Source organism: Nannospalax galili, unplaced genomic scaffold, assembly GCF_000622305.1.
Source record: "Nannospalax galili isolate Female #2095 unplaced genomic scaffold, S.galili_v1.0 scaffold136, whole genome shotgun sequence".
NCBI lineage: Eukaryota > Metazoa > Chordata > Mammalia > Rodentia > Spalacidae > Nannospalax > Nannospalax galili.
In genome coordinates, this window is record NW_008340872.1 from 6,430,180 (window position 1) to 6,438,870 (window position 8,691).

An 8,691-nucleotide genomic window follows, 5' to 3' on the forward strand; every position below is an offset into this window, starting at 1 on the left:
CTAGGCAGTGAAGCAAGATGAAAATGTTAATGAGTTCTATGCCTCCCTTTGTGTTAGCAAACAGATTAATGAGGTGCCTCTTGTAAATTAATAACTTGGAATGAAAGAAAATAGTGTCCACAGGTTTTATCACATGTTCCTCACATGGTATATAAGCTTCCCCCTACACACGTTGATACTCACACTCAGGATCCTGTCTTGGACAGCAGACCTAACCTACAATCCCTGATACCATGAGCTACTAGAGCAGCTACTACGGAGGCTTGGGCTATGGCTATGGCAGCTTCGGGGACCTGGGCTATGGCTATGGCTGTGGGTGTGGCAGCATCCACAGACTGGGCTATGGTTGTGGCTTTGGGGGCTATGGCTATGGCTCAGGCTATGGAAACTACGGCTATGGCTGCTGGCGCCCTTCATGCTGTGGAGGATATGGGTTCTCTAGCTACTACTGAAGAGCTTGTTGATCCACAGAGCAGAATCTCCATGCTTTTTGCCCACCTTTCATGATGAAAATGCTCTCCTTGATGTAGAGAAGACATCTATGGTTTATTGACTTCAAGCTTTGGAAGTAACTATAGTCTTCAGTTTCTCTGGGAGAATCCAGACTCTCTTCATTGAATTTGGAGTTTCATCTTCTATCTTTAGTTATTAACATTTGTTGTGACCATATATGACATATATTTTAAAATAGGCTTTAATAAAAATGCTTAACTGACCTACCAAATATGCCTTCATCAATTAATTTCACTTCTCATCAAATGGGAAAATGGGCTTAAATCAGGATGTTAGCCATTATTATCAGAATAGTTTTGTTTGTCTGATTGTTTTTTGGCTCTTTTTGAGATAGGGTCTGCCTATAATCCCAGCTTGCCTGGTACTCATTATGTGGACCAGATTTTATAGAGATTTGCCTGCCCTTGCCTTCTGAGTGCTGGAATTAAAGGCATGCATCTCCATGCCTGATTTTGAGTAGCTATTTTGATTCAACAATAAACTTAATTAAAATATATTCACTGTATCTTCCTGTTGAGCACAATTCTAAATGCTCAGGATATGAAATTTTACAGTGGGTAAAATCCTGCTACTTTTATGTGTCTTCTCATTTGTTTTCAATAATTGTTTTATAATATGATTTATTTTTAAGACTTGGTTTTAACAAACTTATTATCACTCACACTACAAAAAATGATTGATGTAAAATAATTTGTTTATTATCATCTAAGGTACAAGGAGTATTATACACATTCCCCTGAATTCCCCACTGAGTTTTACATTTGTAATGTTTTTTAAACATTATCTAGACAGTTTTAAAATATTGAATATGTGAAACTTTATTCTGACCCTGTATTAGTTACTTTTCTGCTTCTGTGATAAGACATCATAACCAAGGCCACACTTATAGAAGGAATTTGTGTGAAGAGTTCCTGGGGAGAGTCCATAATACAGGGAGGAATGGAGGCAGAATGTGTCTGAAGCAGAAACCAAAGGATCACATCTTCAAGCAGGCACAGGAGGCAGAGAGTGACTAAAGAGACAGCAAAGCTTATGAACTCTCAACCCCGGCTTCAAGGCTTAACCACCACATCAATGACTGGCACAATAATGGACATTAATGTAGTAGTGGCACTTTTAGGAGTCATCAACAGCTACCTAACTGAACTTAAAGCCCACTTAATGGAAGGAAAGTCATGGGAAGTACTGTAAACATAGCCAAATATACATGGCTGGAGAGGTCTTAGATCTTAGAAAAAACTGCAAGGCTGTCACATCCCTGGACAAATGTCATTTCTTACCATATGAAAAATACAGACTCTTATATTTACAGACAAGTATCCCAGTCACCACTCATCAAAGAAGTTTCTTCTGTAATAGATAGAGACTATTTCTGAGTTCCATAACTGGTCACACACAGAGATTGTCTGTGAATTGCCCAAACCTAAGTGACACATCTACAATGCAACCTCTACACCTAAGGGCTCACGGAACACAGAACAAGGAGTAAAGAAAGCACTAATGTATCTCTCAGCTCTCATCAATGAAGCTCCCTCATGCAACAGGGGGCCAGGAACACAAAAGGTCATAAACGGCCAAAGCATGGAGAATAAGAATCTACAGAGTGTGGGTCCCTGCAGAGTGTGGGACAGGATTCGTGTATTAAATTTCACCCACCCAGGGATCAGGTACTATTGGAGAAGAGGGGGTGGGAAGATTGTAAGAGCCAGGGAAGAGGTGCATGACCATATGGTAACAGAGCCTTACAGGCCCCTGGGACCTTGCTCATATGAACCTATAACAATGATATCAGCATGCACAAGACCCATGCAAACTCAAGTAGACAAATCCCAGCACAGAACGGTGGAAATGGGTAACAAACCCCAAACTTAGTCCAAAATTTATTGACAGCCGATTACTGCTTGCCTTAACACAAACGACAGAATGTATGAATTGCAGTGGGGTGGGAGCTATGGGAGGGGCCAATAGAGAATGTGTAAAAGACTAGTAAGATGGAGTTGTTCTTTATGAAATACACAAAAATTCAATTAAAAAATTCACAAAAAGAAAAAAAGAACTCTCAAAACCCACCCCCAGTGATGTGTTTCCTCTGGCCTGGCCACACTTCCTAAAACCTCCCAAAACAGTACCACTAACTGGGACAAACGTCCAAATACTTGGAGCCTATGGAGGACTCCCCTAGCAGTTCACTTAATTCCTCCTTATTTTTCCACAGTGTGATTGCCCTGCTTTGTGAAAGATACCATTTTGCTAGTATGAATATGAGAATTGTCTGAATTAAACCATCTGGGATTCACTTTGCCGTTTAGTTTTTAGGGGTGCATTCTTAATGTTTTTAAAAATTAGTTCTAGATCCACTATGTATGTATTATTGATAACTTAGGAGAGAAAAATCTGTTTTAGATGAATATCTCAGTTTTTTGACTTAGACTCTCTCTCTTTCTCTCTCTCTCGCTCTCTCTCTCCCCCTCCCTCCCCCCTTCCTTTTTATGTAGACAAGGCCTCAGCCCAGCCTGGCCTGGAACTCCATCCAAGGATGTACTTGAAAACTTGAACCTTTTCCCTCTACCTTCTCAGTCCTGGGATGAAAGACCTTTGCCACTTAGTTTGGTTTATGAAGCACTGGAGCTCAAACTCAGGCCTTCATTCATGCTAGGTAAGTGGTCTAGCAAATGAGCTGCATTCTTAATCTGAATTATAACAGTTCTCAATGACCATTTCTACCCTCAACCTCTTTCCATGGAGCAACATTCCTGTCTAGATTTCAAATAACTTCCAGTCTCCATAGCATGTCATTGTTCTGTTTGATTTTTTTGACAGGATTTCCCTAGTCCTGGCCTGCCTGGACGTCACTATATGGATCAGGCTGCTTCCAAAAGGCTGAGATAAAGTGCACACCACCATGCCCGGGATCACCCTATGTCATGTAAAGAAGCAAGAAGACTTTGTAGAATTTGAAGGTTTTCCGGAGATTTGATGTGAGAATTGCACCAAGAGACAAAATAACGGACTAATAGAACAATTTACCTCCAGAATGTTCACACAGTATTTATTAAATAAATACGTTTACATACTCTGTATGACCATGGCTCCTTGTTTAGTGTCTGTTGAAATACAGTTATAAGAATTTGGTGATTCTTGGAAATATGTTCTGGATATGTCTTTTATTATTTTAAATTTTTTATTTTAGTTTTGACAATATACATGCATATAAAACATTATGACTATATTTACCCTTCACTGTCCACAACTCCTGTCATCCCCTTTCACTTGCCAACTAGTCACCTCCTCCCCTAATAATTTGGTTTTCCTTTTTGCTTGCATTCCCTTCCTTCCTCCTTCCTTCCTCTCTCCCTCCCTGTTTTCTCCCTCCCTCCCTCCCTCCCTCCCTCCCTCCCTCCTTCTCTTCCTTCATTCCTTCTCTTCCTCCCTTCCTTCCTTTCCTTACTTTCCATCCCTCCCTCCCTCCTTCCCTCCCTCCTTCCCTCTCTCCCTTTCTTCCTTCTCTTCCCTCCTCTCTCTCCAGGTCACATTGACATAGTCACAGATTCTACATGTTAATTATTGCCATGTTCATGTTGTATTTATAAGGTGATGCCTCTCTGCTTTCTTCGCCATTTCCAGTCCTCACAGTAATTTCACCCCGTCTTTCACAGTGCTCCTTGTGCCTTGGAGAGGGTGACCTAGATAGCCCATTTGTGGTTTTCTTTTTAATTTAAAAGTAACATTTCATATATTTATGATGTGTGATATGATATTTTTGCAAATTTTTTAGTCTTAAATTTCTTAACTCACAGAATATAAAATTGAAAATGGCAAAATAATCTCAAATCAATCTACCAAAGTTCATGGTAATTTCTGCTGATTATTTTCTTTCAAGCACAAAAGTAAAGAGAGCAGTTTGAATAAAATACCTGTTCCAAGCCTTAGATGCTAAAGAATGTGTGCTAATAAAAATATCACTAAATTTGTCAGTGTTATGACATAAAATTAAATATCTCATTGTGAGAAAAGAATTCAAATGTAAAATGAGTTGTCTTAGCTTTGTTTGCTAGGGTGATTATAATAGTTTTCTCGTGTCTGTGAAAGTGATTTTTAGATCAGTAGAATAGACTACTTGTTTCTTTAGCAGATTGAATGAGCTTTGAGTTCAGGTATGTACATACCATCTACATTCATGCCATGCCTGACACCAAAGAGGTGCTTAATATGTATTTAAGAGGAAACAAAGATTAATAAAGTAGATTTTTGTGACTTAAAAGTTAGTGGTTAGTGTTATCTTTGATAACAGAGTTGAAGTACTAAATAAACATGGCCAAATTATTGACAAATCTACCTGAGATTCTCTTAAGTGACCCAAATGGATCATGTTTATGTTTCTGAAAAATGGATTTTTAATATATTACAATAAGACAGTGTGAAGCAGGGTTGTGCACAGCAGGCCTGATTGATTTATATAACAAACATTGTAGCCTCTCATAACAGATTCTGAACTTTTATTTTGCTTCTGGATACTACTTTTAACCCTACGAATGCAAAGTACATTTACAACATGAAGGGAATAATAATTTTCAGCAAATTTTCAGAGGATTCTTGATAAGACCAGAGGAGGAAATGTGTTTTCAAATTATTAAATTACTGTGAATAAATTACTACCCCAAATTATATTTTTGTTTTTTTATTTAAAATACAGAGTGCGCTGGATAGCTTTAGGGTCAACTTAACACACCTGGGTTGAGGGAGCCTCTATTGGGGAATTGCCTCTATTGGACTGGCCTGTGGCCACGTCTGAGGGGCATCTTCCTGAAGAGTGATGTGGGAGGGCCCAGTCCACTGTGGGTGGTGCTACCCCTGGGCAGGTGGGCCTGTGTTGCATAAGAAAGCAGGCTGAGCAGGGGCCAGGGGAGCAAGCCAGTAAGCAGCATTCCTCTATGGCCTGTGTTCTGGATCCTGCCTCCAGGTTCCTGCCCTGAGTTCCTACCTTGGGCTCCCAGATGACCTGTAACCCAGGATATGTAAACTAAATAAACTCTTTCCTCCCCAAGTTGGTATTGGTCAGAGTGTTTTGTCACAGCAATGTAGAAACAGATTAGGACACATAGTTATTCCTTTTTTTTAGGAAAGCAGACTAACAATGTAGCTCAGGGTACCTTAGCACACAGGACCATCACTTTAATCCCTAATCATACGCAGAGAGAAAGAGAGAGAAAGAGAGAAAGGGAGAGAGAGAGAGAGAGAGAGAGAGAGAGAGAGAACAGAGAGAAAGAGAGAGAAAGAGAGAAAGAGAGAGAGAGAGATATTTTAGTGACTACTGCTTTCAAATTAAATTGCTGACATTAAGAATGACTACTCTGACCTTGCAATGGTTCTCTATAGTAGGTCAAAGAGATTTAGTTTTTATCATATAGTTGCTTTATCTGGGTTAACCCTATATTTGAGAATTTCTACAGGAGATAGCAAAATTGCTATCTTCTGACATTCTGCTTTAGAGACTCAAATATCAGTTGCTTTGAAGGCTTGTTCATAGATGTTTTAGGTGGGAGACATTTTGTGAAATCACCATCTTTACCATGCAATGAACAATGAACGTTTATGTCAATGACCAAAATTATGCATCATTTATTTTCATATTTTGTGTTATGAACTTAAAAAGGATCTCACTTGTCTCATCAGTAATAATATTCACAGATAATTCAGGTTCTTTTATTCTTAATGTTTTCATAAAATCAATCTAAGAATTGAGATTGCATCTACAGACAAGAGAAGGATCTACCTACTTTACTAACACTGAATATATTAATTGATTTATATTGCATATAATTGAAGTATATCTACTGGGACCAAGACAAGCAGAGCAGTGGAACTGAAAATATTATCCTGGACATATTTTCTTAAGAGATCAAGACAACAGTCTGGTCCAGAAGAGAAGTTTTCATCTATTTGGCTTGTTGATGATTTGGAAAACCAATGGTCATATTTCAAAAGAGAAATAGATGACATTGATCATCTAACCTTGATCAATGTGGTAAATTACATAAGGATATTCAATGTTCAACTTAATGCCAGGTATTTGGGAAGATGTTAACTCAAGTGTGGTTTGAGGGAAAGTAGCACATATTAAACTGTAGAACTATGATGAAGTAAAAGTTTCAAACAAGTCCTTATCCAGGAAAAATCAAATTGTTTAAAATCCCAGTGAACCGAATTGGAAAAATGATATAACTTGGTATCTTAAACACAACCAACATTTTTGGTCTTTTGGCAAGTTAGGAATAGTTTCACATGGTATTGGCTTCAATCAACTTCTAAGGTGTTCACTTTCCTGAACAGCAATGAGATGACACTCTTGGAAGGATTGTATAGGTGGCTGTCACCAAATGTGTGCTCTGGGAGGACAGCGTGATTAGTGTCAACATAGTGTACATTTTACTGAAATCTTGGAAAGTGGTCCTAAACATAAGGAAGAGGTTGAGATTCTCTCTCATTCAACCGAGCCATGAAGTGAAAAGCAGAAAAGTCTGATGCTATTGCCATATCCATTTTGGAGGTACACAAGTCCTTTGGCACATGCTTACACACTGGGCAATCACACTTTCATCTCACACAAAACTTCAGACTCCTGACAGCTTCTGAGCTACTGTGGCAGCTTCTGTGGGGACCTAGATTTTGGTTCAGGCTTTGGTGGAGTAGTAGTGGCTTGGAGGTTGGGTTCTGGAACTCTGGCTCTGGCTCTGACACTAGCAGTTACTATGAAGTGGCTTCAGACACACATCACACTAGAGAGAAACTGGATTTACTGTGCTCTACTGGATGTGAGAAAAGATGGCTGTCCTAAGAGATTACATTTCTGATGTCAGCCTACTACGGGTTTTTCAAGATAGGAAAAAGCACTTCACATGAAGAGATGGCTCAGTTTACAGATACATCTGCAGCATCTCTTATACCAAATTTCAACAAAGCTATTTTCTTTGAATCCAAAAAATCCTATAGTCTAATGTAGGACCTAGATGGCCCTGCAAAGATGGCACCCAGAAGAAGTAAGCAGGGTGCAGGCCTGACTTGTTTTGAAAGTCTTCGGATTGGCTAACCGACATTTCTGCACTCTGGAGGAGGCCGTGATTGGTGCGTGTTCACCATTGAGATCCATGAAGTGCTGCCCATGTGCTTGGTTGACCTTTAAGATGATTGGACACCTTCAGGGGGAGGGGGATTTCCATTTGCGGTTAATGCCTTTATAAGCTCTGTAACACTTGGAATCAACAAGTTCCTGCTTGACTAAACTCCCTGTCATGTCTGATTGTCTCCAGCAAGGAGGCCTGGTGAAACGGGCAAACAGAGCACTCTCCTCTCCCTGATCCCCCTTGTGGTGGGCCTCACTGGGGTAGACTGCTGGAGAGGACCATAAGACTCAGGGGACCGCCACATCTGGTGCCCAACGTGGGGCTGTGAAAAGAGGTAGGTTTGAGAAGCGGTGAACGGTCAGGGCCAATCGGATCCCAAGGGGCGTGAGACCCGAAAAGATGGGTAATGCAACTAGTAAGCCAGAAAACCTGGCATTCGAGGCACTGAGATATATGCTTAAGAGCAACGGCCTGGAACTCACAGACCAAAGCGCCCTCAAGGTGTGGGACACTGTGACCCATCTGGCCCCTGATTGCCTATCTCTAATTTATGTGCATGGGGCACCTGGAATCAGGTGGAGCGGCTCTCGTGGCAAAGGGAAGTCCATATGGAGATCGACCCCTGCTGGGCTTCTACCCTACCATGTCCGCCCTGAAAGCCTGCTTCAGGGCTGACTGTCCTGCACCCCCGACAGAAGAGCCGAGAGGGGCCAAGGATGACCCCTTTTCAGATGCTCAGGTTAAGTTTGATGAGGAAAGGAGAGAGGCGATGAAAGTGAAACAGGAACCGTCCCTGGGCACAAGGGCTCCCCCTGAGGTGCTGGGACCTCTTGAGGAACCACAGTCGGGCGGTGGAATTGGCCAGAAGGGGGCTCCCTGTACCCTGCCTTCCCCTCTGCCACTAGCCCTCCCAGAATGAAGGCAGATACTCCCATGGGAGGAGGAAAGGGTGGACGGGCCACCAGCTTACCCCAGGCCCAATGAGAGCCTGCAAGTTGGGGAAGAGTGGAGGCATTCCCAGGGGCAACCGCCCTGCCCTTCGTATCCCTGGGACACC

The 8,691-nt window shown here is 41.3% G+C and overlaps 1 pseudogene; it reads left to right on the top strand.

The window, feature by feature from the left end:
* The first annotated feature begins 233 nt into the window (after positions 1 to 233).
* LOC103736528 lies at positions 234 to 452 on the top strand (annotated as a pseudogene).
* The last annotated feature ends 8,239 nt before the right edge of the window (positions 453 to 8,691 follow it).